Here is a 24806-nt window from a genome sequence, read left to right as displayed (position 1 = left end):
AAACCAAGCTTACAGTTTAGAGGGGGAGAGAGACATTATCACAGATAAATCAATTAGAGGAAAGTATCCCTGACTCTTCCCTGTCATTCAGCCCACTTATTCAGTTCGTCACCAAATCCTGTCAGTCCCACTTTCCCAACGTCGTTAAAATCTGCCCTTTCCTCTCCATCCAAATTATTTTACGTCAATACAGTCACTCAACCTATCCTGCCTGGATTTCTGCATCAGCTTCCTTTCCGACCTCCCAACCTCCTGCCTCCCCGCACTCCAGTTCATACTTCACTCCGCTGACCGATCATCTTTCTGCAGAAACGTTCATGACTTGTTCACCGCCTCCTCAAAGATCTCCAGGGCTTGCCTATCCGCTTCCATATCAGACAAAAACTCCTCACCGTTGGCTTTAAAGCCCTCCATCACCTTGACTCCTCCTACCTCACCTCGCTTCTCTCCTACAACGCAACCCGCACACTTTGCTCCTCTGGTGCTAACCCTCTCACCGTGCCTCCATCTCGCCTGTCTCGCTGCCGACCTCCGGCCCACCTCCTGCCTCTGGCCTGGAACGCCCTCCCTCCTCAAATCTACCAATGACTCTCCCCGCCTTCAAAGCCTTACTGAAGACATATCTCCTTCAAGAGGCCTTCCCAGATAAAGCTTTTCCTCATCTCCCACTCTCTTCTGCGTCGCCCTGATTCGTTCCCTTTGCTCTTCCCCCGTCTCCCAGCCGCACAGCACTTATATACACAGCTGTCATTTATTTATTTCTGTTGATGTCTGTCTCCCCCTCTCTAGACTGTGAGTTCACTGTGGGCAGGGGTTGTCTCTCTTTCTTGTTATATTGTACTTTCCCAAGGGCTTAGTACAGTGCTCTGCACAGAGTAAGTGCATAATAAATACGATTGAATGAATGAATGGGGGATGAATTCATTCATTCGATAGTATTAACTGAGCGCTTACTCTGTGCAGAGCACTGTACTAAGCGCTTGGAATGTACAATTGGGCAACAGATAGAGACCATCCCTGCCCAGTGACTGGCCCACGGTCTAAACGGGGGAGACAGCGGAGCAAGACGGATCAAAACAAAACAAGACATCATCAAGATAAATAGAATCATAGAGATATACACATCATTTACAAAATAAATAGGGTAATAATATATACAAATGAGCACAGTGCTGAGGGGAGGGGGAAGGAGGAGGAGCAGAGGTTGGCAGAGGAGGGGTGGGGGAAGGGGAGCAGAGGGAAAGAGGGTCTCAATCCGGGAAGGCCTCCTGGAGGAGGCGAGCTCTCAGTAGGGCTTTGAAGAGGGGATGCCGATCAGGTTGGACACAGTCCCTGTCCCCCTCTTCATCCCCATTTTACAGTTGAGGTAGCTTGAGGCCCAGAGAAGGGAAGTGACTTGCCCCAGGTCACACAGTGGCTAGGTGAGCCCGTTGTCAGGCAGGGATGGTCTCTCTCTCTGCGGTCCAGTTGTCCATTCCAAGCGCTTAGTCCAGTGCTCCGCACCCGGGAAGCGCTCAATAAATGCGACTGAATGAATGAATGCGGGGCGGGGCGGACGGCGGCCTCCTTACCGCGGGGTCGGGGTCAGGGTAAAGGGAGCAAGCGAGGGGGATGCAGAAGGGAGTGGGAGAAGAGGAAAGGGGGGTTTAGTCAGGGAAGGCCTCTTGGAGGAGCTTCTAAAAGACTTGAAGAGGGGGAGAGGTGTGTAGTCCTTCCCGTGGAAAAAGGTTTCTATCTATCCCTTCCGGGAGTCCACTAAATCCTAAGACCACAGGCAATGCCAGTCCTGAGTCAGGTCCAGAGTTCAGTCAGCTCAGGATTTTCTCTCCGATAGTGGTTCCAACCAGAAACCGGTTGGCCTTCCAGCTGTCCTTGCTCTCGGTTAGAGATGAACTATCTAACTGCCCTAACTTTCCCCTTTACAGTAAATGCTCTCCCTCTGGTGAGCCATTATGGACAGGTGGAAAGCAGCCTGGCCTCGTGGAAAGAGCACAGTTCTCGAAGAAAGAGGACCTAGGTACTAATTCCGGTTCCGCCACTGTTTGCTGGGTGACTCTGGGCAAGTCTCTTAACTTCTCGGTGCCTCAGTTCCCTCATCTGTAAAATGGGGATGAAGACAGGTGGGACATGGACTGTGCCCAACCTTGTATCTATCCCAGTGCTTAGTAGAGAAGCAGCGTGGCTCAGTCAGAGGTCATGGGTTCTAATCTCGGCTCCGCCACTTGTCAGCTGCGTGACTTTGGACAAGTCCCTTAACTTCTCGTTGCCTCAGTTACCTCATGTGTAAATGGAGATTAAGTCTGTGAGCCTCACGTGGGACAACCTGATTACCCTGTATCTACCCCAGCGCTCAGAACAGTGCTCGGCACATAATAAGCGCTTAGCAAATACCAACATTATTATTATTACAGTTCCTGTCACATAACATTTGCTGAACACGCTAGAAAAAAAGTCATTCATAAATAATCCCACCCCTTTAAGGACCAACTGATATAGTCTGCTACACAATTTCCTGTGGAAATATGAAGTTTCTATGTTGACAAACCTCCCGTTCTTTCCTTTCTCCTCTCCCCCTTCTCATCTGCCAGGTGAAGAGATGTTTCCATTTATTTGTTTTCAATTTAATGACCTTCAGACTTCAATACAGACAGCAATACTTATTGGCTAGAGCCTGAGCCTTGGAGACAGAAGGATCTGAGTTCCAATCCCAGCTCTGCCGAGGGTCTGTTGTTTGACGTTGGGTGACTCACTTCACTTCTCTGGGCCTCAGTTACCTCAACTGTAAGATGGGGATGAAGAGTGTGAGCCTCTTGCGGGACAGGGACTGTGTCCAAGCTGACTACCTTACCTCTACTCCAGTGCTTAGGACAGTGCTTGGCATATAATAAGCCACTTAACAAGTACCATATTTGAATTATTATTATCAATAACAATAATATTAGCCCCCCACACCCCAGTCCTGGTACTGTTGGAATTGGGGAACAATCATTCCGTATTGAACCATGTGTCCTTCAGGGTTTTGTAAACTTCGACTGTGTCTCCTCTAAGTTTACATCTTACCAAACAGAGGAGTCAATCACCCTTTCAGCCTCTCCAGGCACTCTTTTCTACCCGTACCCGTCAGCTTCCCCAAGCAACTGGTCTCTGGACCTGTTCAACCATCTTTTGGATTCTGCCTCCAGAACCACTTCTCCAGGCCACCATCTTGGAGAAGAGATCCTGAATTGGTGATGCTCTCCAGTGCCTTCCTTTTCCTTCAGATAGTTTATCAAGACATCTGTCATTTCCCCATCTCCCTCCTCTAATTAGCCGTTCTCACGTCTGGGAGCACCAAATTGCCCTTTTTAACCATCTGCCAAGTGCAGATACATTTCGAAAGCCTTTTACTGTTCATTTAAGCAGCCAAGTCCAGTTTTATACTTTCCTCGTTTCACTTCCTCACACTGATTACAGACTTCGATAAAGCCAGTCCCTCAAGGATGCTACAGCTGGATTCTTCCTCTCTCTTTTTTTCTTCTTCGTTTCCATTTTCTCTCAGTTCTTAAGATTTGGGCTCCCTTTTCTCCATGGTGTTATGTTGGAGCCAGTAAGTATGGTAAAGTCACAACGCTTTGCACAGGGGTACTTTGGCTGGGTTGTCCCTCCCCAGTACAGAAAGTCAGGCGTTAATTCAGTCGGTCAGTCATATTTATTGAGCACTTACTGTGTGCAGAGCACTGTACTAAGAGCTTTGGAGAGTACAGTATAACTATATAACAGACATCTTCCCTATCCACGATGAGCTTACAGTCTAGAGGGGGAGACAGGCATTAATATAAATAATAATAATAATAATAATAATGTTGGTATTTGTTAAGCCCTTACTATGTGCCGAGCACTGTTCTAAGCGCCGGCGGAGATACGGGGTCATCAGGTTGTCCCACGTGAGGCTCACGGTTAATCCCCATTTTACAGATGAGGTAACTGAGGCACAGAGAAGTGAAGCGACTCGCCCACAGTCACACGGCGGACAAGTGGCAGAGCTGGGATTCGAACTCATGATCCCTGACTCCAAAGCCCGTGCTCTTTCCACTGAGCCACGCTGCTTCTCTAAGTAAATTACAGATATGGATGTAAGTTCTGTGGGGCTGGAGTTGTGGGCGGATGAATGAAGGGGGCAAGTCAGGGTGATGAAAAAGGGAGTGGGAGAAGCAGAAGGAGGGCGTAGTCAAGGAAGGCCTCTTGGAGGAGGTGTGCCTTCAATAAGGCTTTGAAGTGGGGAGAGTGGTGGGATGTGATTGTAAGCCCGTCAAACGGCAGGGACCGTCTCTATCTGTTGCCGACTTGTTCATCCCAAGCGCTTAGTACAGTGCTCTGCACATAGTAAGCGCTCAATAAATACTATTGAATGAATATGAGGAGGGAGGACATGGGCGAGAGGTCGGCGGCGAGATAGACCAGATCAAGGTACAGTGAGAAGGTTAGCGTTAGAGGAGTGAAGTCTGCGGGCTGAGTTGTCGTAGGAGAGTAACGAGGTGAGGTAGGAGGGGGGCAAGGTGATTGAGGGCTTTAAAGCCAATTGTGCAGAGTTTCTTCTGAAGCAGTTATTTGATGACGAGCCTGGTCCTAAGGTCAACTGTTTCGATCTGTAGTGTCTACACATAATTGTCACGGCGCTGTGTGCTGGATAGAAGCCACACAGACACCAACCACCAGTCCCAAAACCTTCTGCAGGAATTACGAGGTCCTTAAAGGCCACCCCTCTAGGAAAGAGGAAAGGAAGACTCATCCTCAGTGATCCAGATGGGTGAGGGCTACCTACCAGTCTCTCTCCGTTACATTCCCAATCCACACCGGCAAAGAGTCCAGAGTCGCTGAGCTGGCTGCTGTTCTTGGGTGACTCTCTCGGTGGTTGGTTGGTCATGGTATTTATTTTGCACTTTAATAGGCTGAGCATTGGAGTAGATTCAGATGAACAGGTCAGAGAGTCTCCGTCCCATCCATTCCATCATTCGACTGTATTTTATTGAGCGCTTACTGCGTGCAGAGCCCTGTACTAAGTGCTTGGGAGAGTACAATACAACAATAAAGAGGCACATTCCCTGCCCACAATAAGCTTATAGTCTAGACTGGGGGAGACAGACATCAATACGAATAAATAAATTACAGAAAGGCTCACAGAGTGGGAGTAGGACAGTCCCAATAATTATTATAATGATAATAACGGTATTTGCTAAGCATTTACTACGTGCCAAACATCGTACTAAGTGCTGGGGTAGATAAATTACAATCAGACAGGACACATTCCCTGTCCAATTGTCGTCCACGGTCTAACGGGAAGGGATACCGGTACGATAATTATTATCATCACACTGGACGGTCCATGCCCTATATGGGGCTCACAGTCTTAATCCCCATTTTACAGTTGAGAAAACCGAGGCCCAGAGAAGTTAAATAGGAGAGCGGTGGTGCAGAGATTAGAACCCAAGACTCCCGACTCCCAAGCTGTGCTCTTTCCACTAAGCCCTGCTGTTTCTCTGGATTACTTCAGTGGATTTCAAGCAACGAGTAACGGATTTGTCAGTTTACATGAACGTTCTGTGGAGGGAGAAGCCCTCAGAAACTTCATTCTTCAATACTACTACTATTAATAATAATAATATTTGTTCAGTGCTTACCGTGTGCTAGGTAATGGCGTAGATACAAGGCAATCAGGTCGGACTCAGTCTGTCCACAGAGGCTCACAGTTGGACAGCGGGGCCTAGCGGAAAGAGCGAGGGTTTGGTAGCCAGAGCTCCTGGCTTCTAATCCCAGCTCCACCACCTGTCTGCTGTGTGACTTTTGGCAAGCCACTTAACTTCTCTGCGCCTCAGTTACCTCATCTGTAAAATGGGAATTAAGATTGTGAACCCCTCATAGGGCACGGACTGTGTCCAATCTGATAATAATAACAATCATCGTCATACTTGTTAAGCGCTCACTATATGCCAACGCCATTCTAAGCATCGGGATAGACAAAAGTTAATCAGGTTCGACAGAGTTCCTGTCCACCATGGGGGTCACTGAGGCCCAGAGAAGTGAAGTGACTCATCCAAGGTCACGCAGAGGACACGTGGCTGAGCCGGGATTAGAACCCAGCTCCTTTGGACTCCCAGGTCTGTGCTCTATCCACTAAGCCATGCTGTTTCGCAGCTTGTATCTTTTGTACAGGGCCCGGCACATAGTAAGTGCCTGAAAACACAAGCCAAAACAAAAAAACAAGCCATCGTTAGTTACCAAGCGTGCAGCTTGCCCTGCATTCTGAGAGTTGCGATGGTCGTGAGCTTTCAGCCGGACAGTCAGAAAGGGAGGCAGCCAGCTCGGGGACCTTCAATCGAGGTGGGGATGAGGACCAACACTTTGGGAGGGGCCCCGCCTCTCTCCACCTCACGCCCTGCCACCGGGTCCCACGGCTCTGACAGGGCACCTGTGTCGAAAGCGACCTGTGGTGGGGACGGACACGATGGCTGGAGCCAGGATGGAGGAGTCCGGAGTCCCCGCCGAGAAAAGCTCTAGAGTTAGGAGAACTTTCATATGATACGATTATTTACTGCTGGGGGATGGGGCTTACAGGTCCACCATCTTGTCAGGGCCCACCTACCCTCTCCCACCAACAAACCCCTGCCCTCTTCACCCCCTGCCCACGGAACGACAAATGGGCAACCTCCGCTGCCCGGGAACCCCTATTCAACAGTGAAAAGGCCGACCAAGAGTTCCCTCCCAGACCTGAGAGGAAAGGAGACGTTCGCTCAAGGAAGAAGTGGGATTTCCTTTTTCTTCCCTTTTTTGTGGCATTTGTTAAGCGCTTACTCTGTGTCAAGCGCTGTCTAAGCTCTGAGTCAGATACAAATTTACCAGGTTGGACACCATAATAATAATAATAATAATGTTGGTATTTGTTAAGCGCTTACTATGTGCCGAGCACTGTTCTAAGCGCTGGGGTAGACACAGGGGAATCTGGTTGTCCCACGTGGGGCTCACAGTCTTAATCCCCATTTTACAGATGAGGGAACTGAGGCACCGAGAAGTGAAGTGACTTGCCCAAAGTCACACAGCTGACAAGTGGCCGAGCTGGGATTTGAACCCGTGACCTCTGACTCCGAAGCCCGTGCTCTTTCCACTGAGCCACGCTGCTTCTCAGCGTGACACCATCCCTGTCCCACATGAGGGTCACAGTCGAAGTAGCAGGGAGTCAGATTTAATCCCCACTCTACAGTTGAGGAAACTGAGGCCCAGAGAAGCAAATGACTTCCCCAAGGTCGCACAGCAAGCAATTGGCAGAGCCAGGATGAGAACCCAGGTCCTCTGACTCCCAGCCCCGTGCCCTTCCCGCTGGGCCTCACTGCTACTCTATTTGGTCCATCTGGGGTCCAGCCAGGAGTGACCTTTCCCTCCGCAGGGCGGCTAGGTGCCGAGATGCGCGACTGTGAGAAAGGAAACGGGGCCGGGGCCGTGCTAAATGCCACTCGACGAAGTCGTCTCATTTCAGAAAAATGTGTGCGCGGGAAACCGTGCCAGGAAAGTAAACCAAAGGACGTGATTGGCGAAAAGGCTCCGCGAGATAATTAGGTGCAAAGGGAAGAGGATTTGTAATGTAACAGGCTCGAGTACCAATCTGTTCGCTACAGATGTTAGATGATTTTGAACAAAAGAGAATCTTTCAACATGTTGGTATTCTACCAAACGTCAACCTCGACTTGAGGGAAAAAAAAAATCCCGTCCATGTCCGTGCTGCCTGTCCAACAGAGTTATAAAGGAAATGGATCGTTTGAGTCACAGATTCAAATTCAAACATACGAACACACACGCACGCACGAATACACACACGCTCTCTCCAAATCCTGAATACTTTCTATAAAAGCAGAACATAACCCTAACAGTTACTGAATTAATTGAGTAGTGAGATACGGAGGACACTTTGACAAGGCAGACTTCCTTAATAAGAAGCTGCGAACAGATTCTCTAAGTAAATATCCTGCAACCATTTCAGACGACCACGACTTCAAGCTAACGACACGAAAGCGTGCGTGACTGTTTTGCGTGCGGCGAAGGTTTGCCTTCCACCCTGCAGCCAAGTCCTGACGGGACCTAAGATCTAGGTACGGTCATCTTTTGTTGTCAGATGCTGGCAGGGAAGAGGACCCTCCGTCCGTTATTGGAAAACTGGTTTCCCTTCTGCGGCCTGAGTGAAGGTCTTCGGTGGAGTTGCCGGCCTTGAAGCGATGCCCCGTGGCCAAGGAAACGTGAAATCCCTTGGATGAGCTTTTCATTGCGGTTTAGATTATTCTGTGACACATTAAAATGATCCACTGCCCTGGTTTGCCTGCGTGTGTACAGAGTGGAGAAATTGTTTATCGTGCAAAACACGAACCAAGAGGGGGAGGCACTGAACTCTGATTCATCTCCATGCCCCGAACTAAACACCGTAAAACTCCGGAGGAGCTGGAAAAACTTTAGAAGTCGCTGAAGACGGCCATCCTTCTCCTCGGCGCGCTGAAAGCTCCCCGATCCATTCAGAACTTTGAAACTGCACAAACACTGGAGAAACTGAGGCACTGGGGGCCTGGGGTGGGTTTACCCGTCCCTGCCAGAACGAGCGTGAAGGTGGGCTGTTGTTGGACTCACGTTGGCATCCAGGAAGCAGAAAGTAACAAGGAAGGATGCCAGCTCTGGGCATCCTGATTACTTGGAGAAGCAGCATGGCTTGGTGGTTAGAGCTTGGGCCTGGGGAGTCAGAAGGACATGGATTCTAATCCCGGCTCTGCCACTTGTCTGCTGTGTGACCCTGGGCAAGTCACTTCACTTCTCTGCCCCTCAGTTACCTCATCTGTAAAATGGGGATTAAGAGTGAGGACTGTGTCCAACCTGATTATCGTATATCTAGCCCAGCACTTAGAACAATGCTTGGCACATAGTAAGTCCTTAACAATTATGATTATTCTTACTTGATTACTATATTAGCCTTGATTTAGAGAAGCAGCATGATAGTGGAAAGAGTCTGGGCTCGGGAGTCAGAGGTCATGGGTTCAAATCCCAGCTCTGCCACTTGTCAGCTGTGTGACTGTGGGCAAGGCACTTAATAATAACAATAATAATAATGTTGGTATTTGTTAAGTGCTTACTATGTGCTGAGCACTGGGGTAGATACAGGGTAATCAGGTTGTCCCACGTGAGCTCACAGTCTTAATCCCCATTTTACAGATGAGGTCCCTGAGGCACCGAGAAGTGAAGTGACTTGCCCATAGTCACCCAGCTGACAGGTGGCAGAGCCGGGATTAGAACCCGTGACCCTGACTCCTAAGCCCGTGCTCTTTCCACTGAGCCACGCTGCTTCTCAACTTAACGTCTCTGTGCCATCTGTCCAATGGGGATGAAGACTGTGAGCCTCACGCAGGACAACCTGATTACCCTTTATCTACCCCAGCGCTTATTCATTCATTCAATAGTACTTACTGAGCGCTTACTATGTGCAGAGCACTGTACTAAGCGCTTGGAATGTACAAATCGGCAACAGACAGAGACAGTGCCTGCCCACTGACGGGCTCACAGTCTAATCGGGGGAGACGGACAGACAAAAACAATAGCAATAAACAGAATCAAGGGGATGGACATCTCCTTAAAACAAGAGCAATAAATAGAATCAAGGTGATGTACAACTCATTAACAAAATAAATAGGGGAATCAAAATATATACAGTTGATCTTAGAACAACGCTCTGCACATAGTAAGCGCTTAACAGATACCAACGTTATTATTATTACCGTATCGGCCTCCGTGCTGACCCCCTCTCCTCCTGTCTCTCCCCCGACTCCAGTCTAAACTTCACTCTGCTGCCCGGATCATTTTTTAAAAAAAATTTCAGGCCATGTTTCCCCGCTCCTCAAGATCCTCCACCCGGTTGCCCATCCAACTCCGCATCAAACAAGAACTCCTCACCAATGGCTTTAAGGCATGCGCTCACCTCGCCCCCTCTTACCTCACCTCCCTCCTCTCCTATTACAACCCAGCCCACACACTTTGCTCGTCTAATGCTAACTTTCTCACTCTACCTCCATCTCATCTATCTCCCCGCCAACCTCTCACCCACATCCTGCCTCTCCCTCTTCATATCCAACACACAATTATCTCCCCCACTCTTCAAAGCCTTAAGGGAAGCACAACTCGTCCAAGAGGCCTTCTCAGACTAAGCCCCCTTTTCCTTTTCTTCCACTCCCTTCTGCATCGCCCGGATGGGTCTCTTTTTCACCCCCCCCCCCCCCCTTCAGCCCCACATCCCTTACGTACATAGCTATAATTTATATTAATATCCGTCTCCCCCGCTAGACTGTAAGCTCGTTGTGGACAGGAATGTGTCTGCTATATTGCTATATTGTACTCTCCCAAGCACAGTGCTCCGCACACAGTAAGGGCTCAATAAATGCGACTGATTGACTGGGTAGGCGATAGGGATTGTTGGCTTCGAGCAGCTTCCGGCTATGGGGAGAAGCGACTCTTCTCACCTACATCTCATTATGCTCGTTGTCTTTCCCTGCTCCAGCCAGGTCTCTGACTAAATCCAAGGAGAACCAGAGAGGCTGGTTCTTTTCTAGACCAAATTGGGTCTTTTATAGAGGTGCCGCCTAGTGGAAAGAGTCCCGGGAGTCCGAGGACCTGTGTTCTAATCCTGGCTCTGCCCCCTTTTATTTTTAATGGCATTTATTTCTTAAGCGCTTACTCTGTGCCAGGCACTGAACTAAACTCTGGGGGAGATTAAGGCTAATCAGGTAGGACACAGTCCAGGTCCTCCATGGGGCTCACAGTCTTAATCCCCATTTTACAGATGAGGGAACTGAGGCAGAAGTGAAGATGAAGGGAACTGAGACCCAGAGAATCGACTCGCCCAAGGTCACACCGCACACAAGTGGCAGAGCCGGGATTAGAACCCAGGTCCTCTGGCTCCCGATCCTGCGCTCTTTCCACCAGGCCTGTTGTAGGACCTTGAGCAAATCACTTAACTTCACTTAAAATTCCCTCTTAATGGGGATTCAAAACCGGTCCTTTCTCTCCCTTAGACTGTGAGCCCCATGAGGGACGGGGACTGTGTTCAAGATGATCACCTTGTATTAACCCCAGTGCTTAGCACGTAGGAAGTGAGAAGCAGCGTGGCGTAGTGGATAGAGCACAGGCCTGGAAGTCAGAAGGTCGTGGGTTCTAATCCTGACTCTGCCACTTCTCTGCTGTGAGAAGTCGTGGCTCAGTGGAAAGAGCACGGGCTTTGGAGCCAGAGGTCATGGGTTCGAATCCCGGCTCTGCCCCTTGTCAGCTGTGTGACTGTGGGCGAGTCACTTCACTTCTCTGTGTCTCAGTTACCTCGTCTGTAAAATGGGGATTAAAACTGTGAGCCCCACGTGGGACAACCTGATTCCCCCGTGTCTACCCCAGCGCTTAGAACAGTGCTCTGCACATAGTAAGCGCTTAACAAATACCGACATTATTATTATTAAGTCACTTTTCTGGGTCACGGTTCCCTCGTCTGTAAAATGGGGATTAAAACTATGAGCCCTACAAGGGACAGGGACTGTGTCCAACCCGGTTTGCTTGTATTCACTGCAGTGCTTAGCACAGTGCCTGGAACATAGTAAGCGCTTAACAAATACCACACATTGTTATTATTATGTGTTTAACAAATATCACAGTTATTATTATCAGGTATGTGGGGCTGCGGTTCGGATGGCCCAGGGTCATTCCTGAACTCAAACCCTCGGACTCCATTCATTCATTCATCCAATCATATTTATTAAGCGCTTACCGTGTGCAGAGCACTGTACTAAGTGCTTGGGAAAGTACAATACAACAATAAACAGTGACATTCCCTGTCTACCCTTTCCAGTCCACAGGGAGTAGAGAAGCAGCAAGGCCAAGTGGATAGATCCCGGGCCTGGGAGGTCATGGATTCTAATCCCAGCTCCGACACTTGTCTGCTGTGTGACTTTGGACAAGTCACTTCACTTCTCTGGCCTTCGGTCCCCTCAATTGTACAGTGGGGATTAAGACTGTGAATTCTACGTGGGACAGGGACTGTGTCCAACCTAATTTGTTTGTATCCACCCCAGTGCTTAGTACGGTGCCCGGCATATAGTAAGTGCTTAACAAATACTATTATCATTATTATTAATACGGGGGAAACCACTCCTGAATGATGCTTGGCTGACTGATTCTCGTTCCCGAACGAGCCTAGGCTAACAAAGCGCGTGCCAGAAATGGGACTGGAGGAATGAAGTTGCTCTATATTCCTCATTTCCAGCTATATAAAGCTCTTGGGCACAGTAGCTATACTTTTTTATACCCGTTTTCCCTTCCGCTGGGCTACCCAACTCTGCCGCTTGTCAGCTGTGCGACTGTGGGCAAGTCACTTCGCTTCTCTGTGCCTCAGTTACCTCATCTGTAAAATGGGGATTAACTGTGAGCCTCACGGGGGACAACCTGATTACCCCGTATCTACCCCAGCGCTTAGAACAGCGCTCTGCACATAGTAAGCGCTTACCAAATACCGCCATTATTATTATTATCATCATTACCTAACATAGCTACGCCCTACAAGTGTCCCCACATCTCTCTCGTTTCCGAGACGCTGGACTCTGTAACGGTTTTGACCCGGTGTACCTGCCCCATGTTTTTTTTAAAAAAATTTTGAAGGCAGGTCGGAGGCTTGCACGATGCTTTCTTCTATTTTGGGATACCGGCAAGCTATAACCAAGAGGCAGCATTTTGCTGAGGAGAGATTGTGTTTGGTTACACTCATAAAAGAATTGTTGACCTTATCCACTGACTGGGATCAGGCCTGGGAAATACCCTCCATAAGAATCTCTTAAGAGAAGCAGTATGGCGTAGGAGATAGAGCACGGGCCTGGGAGTCAGAAGGTTGTGGGTTCTAATCCCGGCTCCGCCACTTGTCTCCTATGTGACTTTGGGCAAGTCACTTCTCTGTGGCTCAGTTCCCTCATCTGTAAAATGGGGATTGAGACTGTGAGCCCCACGTGGGACAGGGACTGTGTCCAGCCCCATTTGCTTGCATCCACCCCAGTGCTCAGTAAAGTGCCTGGCACACAGAAAATGCTTAACAAATAACATTATTATTATTGTTCATAAGGATTTCCTGCCAGTCAGGATTATTCTCTCTCCCTTTCTCTTCTGATCCTGTAGACTGTAAGATCTTTGTAAGCCCGTCAAAGGGCAGGGACTGTCTCTATCTGTTACCGATTTGTACATTCCAAGCGCTTAGTACAGTGCTCTGCACACAGTAAGCGCTCAATAAATACTATTGAATGAATGAATGTCTACCAACTCAATTGTACTGTGCTTTCCCAAATACTTAGTACAGCGATCTGCACATTATAAAGGCTCCGTCAATGGATCGATTGCATTTTTTGAGCTCAACGAATAATGTTGATTGATTCTAACCCCGTTGGATTCTAACTCTCCCAAGTGCTTAGTACAGTGCTCTGCACACAGTCTTCTTCAAATGCCGTCAAGTCGTTTCATTAATGAATTAATGATGGTTTTAAGTGCTTACTATGTGTGAAGCACTGTTCTAAGTGCTGGGAGAGATACAAGCTGATCAGGTTGTCCCAGGTGAGGCTCACAGTCTTCATCCCCATTTTACAGATGAGGGAACTGTGGCACAGAGAAGTGAAGTGACTCGCCCACAGTCACACAGCTGACAAGTGGCAGAGCCGGGAGTCGAACCCTTGACCTCTGACTCCGAAGCCCAGGCTCTTTCCACTGAGCCACGCCGCTTCCCGTAAGCCCGTCAATGGGCAGGGACCGTCTCTATCTGTTGCCGAATTGTACATTCCAAGCGCTCAGTACAGTGCTCTGCACATAGTAAGCGCTCAGTAAATACTATTAAATGAATGAATGACTCCCAAGAAGACTGGGCTGTTGCCACTGAGCCACGCTGCTTCTCTAACCCATTTCTAACCCAAAGCGACTCGGTGGATACAACCTCTTCAGAAAGTCCAATCTTCTAACATTAAGTCATTTTAATATGTGTACCCCCGGAGTTTTCTTGGTAAAGATACGGAATTGGTTCACCATTGCCTTCTTCTGCGCAGTGAAAACTTGAGTCTCTGTTTGATCATCGTCTGTCTCACTCAATCATCCGCCTCTGACTTTCCCACGCCGCTGCTGACCAGCACGGGTAAATCAGCTTTGATGCTTTGGCTTAGACCTTTCCATTAAGGGTAGACCCGTGTAGCATGATTCTAAGCTTAATTAGCTTAGGCAAACTCTCCTGCTAAAATAAGGGTCGATTCACAGGAGAGCTGCACACAGAAATCACTCCAAAAATACCGTTAATGATGATGATGACTGACTGTTCAGACCACTAAAGGTTTTCAACACGGTTCATCCACATTTTCTCTTTTCCTTGTTTTCTCATTCCGTACAAGGCGATCAATCAACCATATTTATTGAATGCTTACCGTATGTAGAGCACAAGACTGAGTGTTCGGGAGAGTAATAATAATACTTATGGCATTCGTTAAGTGCTTACTAGGTGCCAAGCACCATTCTAAGCACTGGGGTAATGTTGGTATTTGTGAAGCGCTTACTCTGTGCAGAGCACTGTTCTAAGCGCTGGGGGAGATACAGGGTAATCAGGTCGTCCCACGTGAGGGTCACAGTTAATCCCCATTTTACAGATGAGGTCACTGAGGCCCAGAGAAGTGAAGTGACTTGCCCACAGTCACACAGCTGACAAGTGGCAGAGCTGGGGGTCGAACTCGCGACCCCTGACTCCGAAGCCCAGGCTCTTTCCACTGAGCCACGCTGCTTCCCCAGATACAAGGTAATGAGGTTGTCCCACGTGGGGCTCACAGTCTTAATCCCCATTTTACAGATGAGGTAACTGAGGCACAGAGAAGTGGAGTGACTTGCCCAAGGTCACACAACAGACAAGTGGCGGCGCCGGCATCCGAACCCACGACCTCTGACTCCCAAGCCCGTGCCCTTGCCACTAGGCCATGCTGCTTCGCACACCGCTTGAGTACAACACAACAGAGTCGGAATCGATCGATGTTATTCACTGAGCTCAAAAAAATACATTCCCCGCCCACAACGATCTTACAACCTACGGGATCAGAAGGAGGATGGGAAGGAGAACGATCCTGACCTCAAGGAAGCCCCTGAGAGGGAGTCAGGGAGCGAATGAGTTCTCCAAGGGAGTGGGTGTAGATGGAGAATAGAAAAGGACCCAGAACTGAGCCTTGAGGGACCCCCACGTTAGAGGGTGGGAGTCTGCAGATGACATGAAATCCACGGAACCTTACTGGAATCCACTGGGGTCAAGAGTTCTCAAAGTCTATTCCCATTTGGAACACTTAAGGGAGGCGCTGAAAGACCCCCATGGACGACCTCTGCCTCTCTGAGGGAAGTCGTAACGTGCGCGCCTTCTTCCAAACACCACCGCCCATCCTCCCCAGACCCTTGCTAATATCAGCTACTGATCCCGCAACGATATCTTCCGGTTCCTCCGTCCCCTGGCCCCGCGGTGTGCAAATAATTGGGTCTCTGGCCTTTCTTTCCCTATGGGGAAGCAGCGTGGCTCAGTGGAAAAGAACCCGGGCTTGGGGGTCAGAGGTCATGAGTTCGCATCCCGGCTCCGCCACTTGTCAGCTGTGTGACTGTGGGCGAGTCACTTCACTTCTCTGTGCCTCAGTTCCCTCATCTGGAAAATGGGGATGAATATTGTGAGCCTCACGTGGGACAACCTGATCACCCTGTATCTACCCCAGCGCTTAGAACAGTGCTCTGCACATAGTAAGCGCTTAACAAATACCAACATTATTATTATTTTAGCCTTCGTTTGCAAGTAGTCTTTTCTCAAGTCAGATGTTCGCATTCGATCTTTCCTATAAAGAGAGGATGGAAAGGAAAACAGCAAAAGACTTCGGCCTTTTCACAATCATTCTTTCGTTTCCTTTTCTGTCTCTGGGCAGAAGGAAAGGCACACAGAGAGCGAGTGAGAGAAATAGAGAGAGAAACTAGATAAGAGAGAAAAGAGATGGTGATAACATTTTCCCTGGATCTCCGTTTTGTCTTCTATACTAACTGAACGATGCTTATTGATTATCTATTTTGCCTCATGCTAGCGAATGATAATAATAGTAATTATGGCATTTGTTAAACACTTACTATATGTCAAGCACTGTGCTGAGCACTGAAGTAGATACAAGTTAATCAGGTTGGACAATCCCTGCCCCACGTGGGGCTCACACTCTAAGTAGGAGGGAGAACAAGTATTGAATCATTTTACAATGATTAGGATTAGAAAAATTAGGAGAAGCAGCGTGGCTCAGTGGAAAGAGCCCGGGCTTGGAAGTCAGAGGTCAGGGGTTCGAATCCCGGCTCTGTCACTTGTCAGCTGTGTGACTGTGGGCAAGTCACTTAACTTCTCTGAGCCTCAGTTCCCTCATCTGTAAAATGGGGATTAAAACTGTGAGCCCCACGTGGGACAATCTGATCACCCTGTATCTACCCCAGCGCTTAGAACAGTGGTCTGCACATAGTAAGCGCTTAACAAATACCAACATTATTATTTACAATTGAGGAACCTGAGGTACAGAGAAGCTGTGACTCTCCTAAAGTCGCCTGTAAGCTCCCCTCTAGATTGGACACGCACTGGGAGCAGGGAATGTGTCTGTCATATTGTTGTGTCGTATTCTCCCAAGATCTTAGTACAGTGCTCTGCACACAGTAAGTGCTCAAGAAATACGATGGATTGAGGCAGTTGGTTGAATTAGAACTCAGGTCCTCTGAGTCCCAGGCCGGTGTTCTTTCCACCGGGCCAAGCTGCTTCCCCTTCTGCGAATTACCTCTCCTTCCCGGATTTAGCTTTCCCTCCCCCTTTAGCCTGCACCATCTGGATATTTCTTCTGGCTCTCCTTGAGGGATGTAATCTAATTCCTCATCTTCGTGATTTTTCAGGTTTAGCCATCCTGGCATCTCGCTAGCCGGGCTATCTTACTGGCCTGCAGCAACCCTCATCAGCAGAGGACAGCCAGCTTTCTTGAACCCCTGTGCCTCTCCGGCTCACTTCCCACTGTGCCCTTCCGAAAGCTTAATAAAATCTCCCTGCCATCTTTCCTCTCTTCCTTCCCTGAGGAACTCACATCTGAAATCTGTAAACTGCAGAGAGTTTACACAACAGTAAAAATTTGTCTAGACACCTAAGACCTCACAGAGCGGGGTGCTAAATGCGCTTGCGAAAACCACCGCGGGGCTAATGTTGAGGGAACCAAGATTTGCCACCCGGCATCTTGAACCCGGGTCCCCCCCCTTGCACCCAGGGGGCCAAAATGGGCAGGCAAATGGAGTATGCCGTGCCCTGGCAGCTGGGGGAGAGGAGCAAAAACAGCGTTATAAGCACGAGGCACGGCAGAAGCTTTTTTTCATTATTTTTTTCCAAAAAATAATAAATTGAATGAATGAAAAAAATAATAAATTGATTGAATGAAAAAAAATTCATTCAATCGTATTTACTGAGCGCTTATTGTATGCAGAGCACTGTCCTAAGCATTTGGGAGAGTGCAACAAGAAACAGACAAAATCCCTGCCCACAAAAAGCTTACACCTACAGTAGGACAGAAGGTTAATTACTGCGTGTCAACTGGACCCTTGTCCACCCTTAAAAGCAAGTTTAATAGTCTCTGAAAAAGAAAAAAAAAAGCAGCAAAATTTTGGATGGACTCCAGCTATCCCAATGCAATTAAGTTTCCCATTTTGCCCTGGAACAATTCCTTTCTGCGCACCGGCCTGGCCCAAAAGAAGATTACATTACGGCCTGAGGAGAATCCACTACAACTCATTTGCCATTTACTGGGACAGAAACCAGAACCTGTGGAACAAAACCGCAAACTAGTTGAGATGTTGATGTTCTCGTGTTCTTACTCTATATCCGGGATAGTACCGTGGCTTAGTGGAAAGAGCCGGGGCTTGGGAGTCAGAGGTTGTGGGTTCTAATTTCGGCTCTGCCACTTGTCAGCTGTGTGACTCTGGGCAAGTTACTTCACTTCTCTGGGCCTCACGTCATCTGTATAATGGGGATTAAGACTGTGAGGCCTACGTGGGACAACCTGATGACTTTGTATCCTCCCCCCCGCCCCCCCAGCGCTTAGAACAGTGCTTGGCACATAGTAAGTGCTTAAGAAATACCATCGTCATCATTATTATTACAGTCCTGACCCTCCGACCGGCCAAATACCAACGCCTGACTCCATCTGGACCTCCGTCTTGGCTATTTCTGGGGTTTGATTCCGCTTCCAATTGGTTTTTGGCCCCTCCGCTTGAGGATCTGGACCCGATCCGATCGATTCAGGCGCCCTGAGGAAAGCGAACACCAGCTGTCCCTACTCTTCTGCCACTCTCTGACAATCCCCTCTCTTCCTCCGAGCGCTGGCGGCCTTTACGTCTCTTCTCCGGCACCAGGAACCGCATTTGCATCAATCCTGAGAGAACTATTAACTCACAAATATCCCTGTCAAATTACTTTGCAGCTCATAAGATACCCATAAAACCCTCCTCAATCCCCGAGGAAATGGAATGTGTAGAATGACTGAAGAATCGAGGCGAGAACTCACCTGTCTACAGGCTGAGACTTTCAGCCCATCGCCGCTCCCTGTCTCCTGAGGCCATTACTCAGGCCCGACGAGGGAAGCGAACAAACAGACGATATATCAGCCGGCGCTAGGTTTTAATAAAACGACAGGGGGAGGGGGGCGGAATCTGACCGGGATGCTGTGACGGCCCATCAGTCACAGAGAGTTTCAGATTCATCTCCTCACGGAGCGGAAAGGGCAGCACTGCTGGATTTCGGGCCGGTCGGCCCATCGGATCCCTCCGCTCCTACGGGGAAGCGGCGTGGCTCAGCGGAAAGAGCCCGGGCTTCGGAGTCAGAGGTCATGGGTTCGACTCCCGGCTCTGTCGCTTGTCAGCTGTGTGGCCGTGGGCAGGTCACTTCACTTCTCTGTGCCTCAGTGACCTCATCTGGAAAATGGGGATTAACTGTGAGCCTCACGCGGGACGACCTGATTACCCCGTATCTCCCCCAGCGCTTAGAACAGTGCTCTGCCCCTAGTAAGCGCTTAACAAATACCAGCGCTATTATTACAGCCGGTTCCCCTTACCGGACCAAGCCCCATCCCGGGAGCTGGAGAAATGCAAAGAAGATCAGACTATAAGCGTCCTGAGGGCAGGAAACCTCTCTTTTACTTCTGGTGGATTTTGCCCGAGCACTTAGTACAGTGCGCTGCACGTAGTAGGTGCTCAGTAAGTACCAGTGATGATTTAGCAGGCACAGGCATTGGCCGTTCTTGAAGTCCTCACTAAAGTGAGGGGAGACGGGCACGACTCGTGGAAAAGAGTCGGCCCACGAAAGCTACTGAACGCATCCCCTCTTCATAAGGATAACCAGTAAAAACCACTGGAAGTGACTCGGGTCAAACGGGATAACGTCTCTCAGAGGCCAACTAGGCCTGAAGATTCAGCATGGTCTCGTGGATAGAGCGTGGGCCTGGGAGTCGGAAAGGACCTGGGTTCTAATCCTGCCTCTGTGTGACCTGGAGTAAGTCATTTTTCTTCTCTGTGCCTCCGTCACAGTAAAACGGGGATTAATAATAATAATGTCGGTGCTTGTTAAGCGCTTACTATGTGCAGAGCACTGTTCTAAGCGCTAGGGTAGGTACAGGGTCATTAGGTGGTCCCACGTGAGGCTCACAGTCTTCATCCCCATTTTACAGATGAGGGAACTGAGGCACAGAGAAGTCAAGTGACTTGCCCGCAGTCACACAGCTGACAAGTGGATTCGAACCCATGATCTCTGACTCCCAAGCCCGGGCTCTTTCCACTGAGCCACGCTGCTTCTCGATTAAGACTGTGAGCCTGATGTGGGACAGGGACCCGTGTCCAACGCAGCGTGGCTCAGTGGAAAGAGCACGGGCTTTGGAGTCAGAGGTCATGAGTTCGAATCCCGGCTCTGCCACTTGTCTGCTGTGTGACCTTGGGCAAGTCACTTCACTTCTCTGTGCCTCAGTGACCTCATCTGTAAAATGGGGATGAAGACTGTGAGCCCTACGTGGGACAACCTGATTCCCCTGTGTCTACCCCAGCGCTTAGAACAGTGCTCTGCACATAGTAAGCGCTTAACAAATACCAACATTATTATTATTATTACTTTGTAACTACCCCAGCATTTAGTACAATGACTAGCTCATAGTAAGTATTTAACAAATATTAGTATTATTATTATTTCCATCAACCAAAGCAGACATAAAACCCCCATGAACAGCAGCCTGCCTCTCTTCCTTTGACTGAAGAACACAGCTTCCTCCTCAGAAGCAGCGTGGCTCAGCGGACAAATACCAACACTATTATTATTATTATTATTATTATTATTCTGGCTGGTGGCGGGAGGATGCTGGGGTCTTGGACGGGGTCTCATGCGGAATTATGTCACCAAGGGACAGATTTGTGCCTGTCCACTGGGTGACCAGTAAGGGCTGGTGACTTTTTAATCCTGACAACATGGTGGGACTTCTGAAACACCTTAACGGCAAAGAGGAGGCACAGAGGGGTAGGAAACAGGCGGCGCAGGAGCTCAAGGGGGCTGGAAATTGTTTTGGGGGCATCGTTAATGTTAACGTTGGGATTTGTTAAGCGCTTACTATGTGCCGAGCACTGTTCTAAGCGCTGGGGTAGACCCAGGGGGATCAGGTTGTCCCACGTGGGGCTCCCAGTCTTAATCTCCATTTTACAGATGAGGGAACTGAGGCACCGAGAAGTGAAGTGACTTGCTCAAAGCCACATAGCTGACAAGTGGGCGAGCAGGGACTCGAACCCATGACCTCTGACTCCAAAGCTCTTTCCACTGAGCCACGCCGCTTCTTTGTGATCATACCAAAGTATGATACGAACCGACAGGTGAGGGGCAAGAGGGGAAACTCTCGAAGGTAGGCGTGGCTCCCACTGGGCTGGAGGCTCCGGCATCTCACACCTCCTCTCTCATTCCTCTTGGCCGGGAGCCGTGACGGAGGAGAATTCCAGACCACAGGAGGATTAGGGCTCCGCAACTAGGTAATCAGGCTATGGCTACTGTCTTGATACCCGCAGACCTGGGAGTCAGAAGGACCTGGGTTCTAATCCCGGCTCCACCGCTTGTCTGCTCTGTGACCTTGGTTCACTTCACTTCTCTGGGTCTCAGTTCCCCATCTGTAAAATGGGACCGTAAGCCCTATGTGGGACACGGACTACGTCCAACCCGATCATCTTTCTACCCCAGTGCTTAGAACAGGTCCTGGCGCACTCATTCAATCGTATTTATCGGGCACTTACTGTGTGCACAGCACTGTACTAAACGCTTGAGCACTATACTAAGCGTTCGGCACATTGTAAGCGCTTAACAAATACTATTATTATGGCAATTATTATTAATAATAATTATTACTATTTCAAATACAGCCAAAGCAAGTTTTTCCAGGAGCCAAACAAGTGTTTCTCTTCAGAGCAGGGAGCCCAGGCTGAAGAGTCAGGGCTAGACTGTCCTACGCTAAGCCTAGGTGTCAACATCAAACGGGAAAACCATTTCACCGACGACATCGCTTCTCTAGGTGGGAAAACCGTGAGGAGAACGGATGATGGCGGGGTAATCAAGCGGCTCCCGCACTTTAATCTCGGATCACCACTGAAACACCAACGGGCTTCCTCCCCTAGGAAATCAACGTTCCCGCCTCCAGTAGCTAAAATGGTCAAGTCCTCAATTCCCCACCTCTTCCTTCAGGGCAGCCGTTGCTTCCCGCCTGAAATGTGGCTCGAGAAGCAGCGTGGCTCAGTGGAAAGAGCCCGGGCTTGGGAATCAGGGGTCATGGGTTCGAATCCTGGCTCCTCCGCTTGTCAGCTGTGTGACTTTGGGCAGGTCACTTCACTTCTCAGTTCCCTCATCTGGAAAATGGGGATGAAGACTGGGAGCCCCACGTGGGACAACCTGATGACCCTGGATCTCCCCCAGCGCTTAGAACAGTGCCCGGCACGTAGTAAGCGCGTAACAAATACCAACATTAAATGGAAAACTCCCCTTCGCGGACATCACCGCCTGGGCAAGTTCCTAGCTTTCAACTCCAACAGGGAGTTTCCGATGAAAAATTCCACCCTTGGATAAAAGGCTCCATCTCTATAAGCCAAAAGTGAAAGCACGATAGCCTCTCCTTGCCTTGACTATCCTGTTTGACCCTAATTCTCCCTCACATTCTCCCAGTACTGTTGGACGCATGGCTTAATGGACAGAGCGTGGGCCTGGGAGTCGGAGGGACCTGGGTTCTAATCCCAGCTCCGCTACTTGTCTGCTCTGTGACCTTGGGCAAGTCACTTCACTTCTCTGGGCCTCAGTTACCTCATCTGTAAAATGGGGATTGAGACTGTGAGCCCCACGTGGGACAGAGACCGTGTCCAACCTGATTTGCTTGTGTCCCCCCCCCCCCCCCCAGTGCTTAGTAGAGTACCTAGAACATAATAAGCACTTAACAAATACCATCATCATTATTAAGACATCCCTCCAGCAATCAATTGTACTTACTGAGCGCTAACTGTGTACAAAGCACTATGTTAAGTGCTTGAGAGATTACAACAGAGTTGGTAGACAACTTCTCACTCTAGGCTTCGAGGCTGTCCATCCCCTCGCCCCCTCCTACCTCTCCTCCCTTCTCTCTTTCCACCGCCCACCCCGCACGCTCCGCTCCTCCGCCGCCCGCCTCCTCGCCGGCCCCCGTCCTCGCCCGTCCCGCCGTCGACCCCCGGGCCGCGTCCTCCCGCGGTCCCGGAACGCCCTCCCTCCTCGCCTCCGCCAAACCGATTCTCTTCCCCTCTTCAAAACCCTACTTAAAGCTCACCTCCTCCGAGAGGCCTTCCAAGACTGAGCTCCCTTTTTCCCTCTGCTCCCTCTGCTGCCTCTCTGTTCCCCCCTTCACCTCCCCTCAGCTAAGCCTCCTTTTCCCCAACTTTCCCTCTGCTCCTCCCCCCCCATTCCCTTCGCCTCAGCACTGTGCTCGTCCGCTCAACTGCATATATCTTCATTACCCTATTTGTTTTGTTAATGAGATGTACATCACCTTGATTCTATTTATCTGCTATTGTTTTCATGAGATGTTCTTCCCCTCGATTCTATTCATTGCCATTGTTCTTCTCCGTCCGTCTCCCCCGATTAGACCGTGAGCCCGTCAAAGGGCAGGGACCGTCTCTCTCTGTTACCGATTTGTCCATTCCAAGCACTCAGTACAGTGCTCTGCACATAGGAAGCGCTCAATAAATACTATCGAATGAATGAATGGCCCACAAGGAGTTTACAGTCTAGAGAGGGAGACAGATATTGGCTTAGTGGAAAGAGCACAGGCTTGAGAGTCAGAGGCCATGGGTTCTAATTCTGGCTCCGCCACTTGCCTGCTGTGTGACTTTGGGCAAGTCATTTCACTTCTCTGGGCCTCAGTGACCTCATCTGTAAAATGGGGATTAAGATCGTGAGCCCCACATGGGACAACCTACTTATCTTGTATCTACCCCAGTGCTTAGAAGAGTGCTTGGGACATAGTAAGTGCTTAAATACCACAATTATTATTATATTCCTATGAAGAAATAAATTACAGATACGTAATTACAGGTATGTAAATGCTGTGGGGCTGAGGGTGGGGTGGATATTAGTTAATGGGTCACCTCTTCTCTTAGGCCATGAAAACTGGATTATAATAATAATGTTGGTATTTGTTAAGCGCTTACTATGTGCAGAGCACTGTTCTAAGCACTGGAGGAGCTACAGGGTAATCAGGTTGTCCCACGTGAGGCTCGCAGTTAATTCCCATTTTACAGATGGGGTAACTGAGGCCCAGAGAAGTTAAGTGACTTGCCCACAGTCACACAGAGTGGCAGAGCCGGGATCACATCTAGCTTCTTGAGCATCTCCCCCAGCATCCTTTTTTTTTTAATGGCATTTAAGTTCTTACCATGTGCCGGGCACTGTACTAAGTGCTAGGGTAGATACAAGATAGTCAGGTTGGACACAGTCCCTGCCCCATATGGGGCTCCCAGCCTCAATCCCCATTTTGCAGATGAGGGAACTGAGGCACAGAGAAGCGAAGCCACTTGCCCAGGATCGCACAGCAGACAAGCGGCGGAGCCGCGATTAGCGTCCTTCTGACGCCCGGGCTCGGTGCCCGTTCCACTTAGGCTATGCTGCTTTCTGTGGGCCGGACTCAATGGCAAATGAAAAGACGAAATCACACCTGGAGTGCAGGAGTTCGTTCATTCAACCGTATTTATTGAGCGCTGACTGTGTGCAGGGCACTGTATGTAGTCAGGCTCCCAGCAACCAAGCTATGTTTGCCTTAATACAGCTGCACTGGGTGGACGACAAAAGGAGGATGAGTGACAGCAAGATAGTCAAACAGCTGCTCAATGGAGAGATGAAACTGGGAAATCAAAAGGAAGGGCCTGGCAGAGGAAGCTTTTTATAGACCCCGGTAGACAGTGCTGCATCCCCGCTGAAAACTGGGAGTCGCAGGCTTAGGGTAAACCAGCATAGCGCGCTGCGGTCGAGGAGAGAACGGTTCTCTTCGAGCAAAAACGTCTCGCGGAAAGAGAGGCAAAGTGGCTCAAAAGAACAGCACCAAGCGCTACAGATGTTGCCCACCACGACACAAGGTACAACCTTTTCCTCTGAAAAATGGGGAGCCTGCATGGGCCTTTTTAGTCAAAAACCGAAGTGTAAGCTC

Source organism: Ornithorhynchus anatinus, chromosome 2 (genome assembly GCF_004115215.2).
Source record: "Ornithorhynchus anatinus isolate Pmale09 chromosome 2, mOrnAna1.pri.v4, whole genome shotgun sequence".
In the NCBI taxonomy this organism is placed as follows: domain Eukaryota; kingdom Metazoa; phylum Chordata; class Mammalia; order Monotremata; family Ornithorhynchidae; genus Ornithorhynchus; species Ornithorhynchus anatinus.
This window is presented reverse-complemented; position numbering follows the sequence as displayed.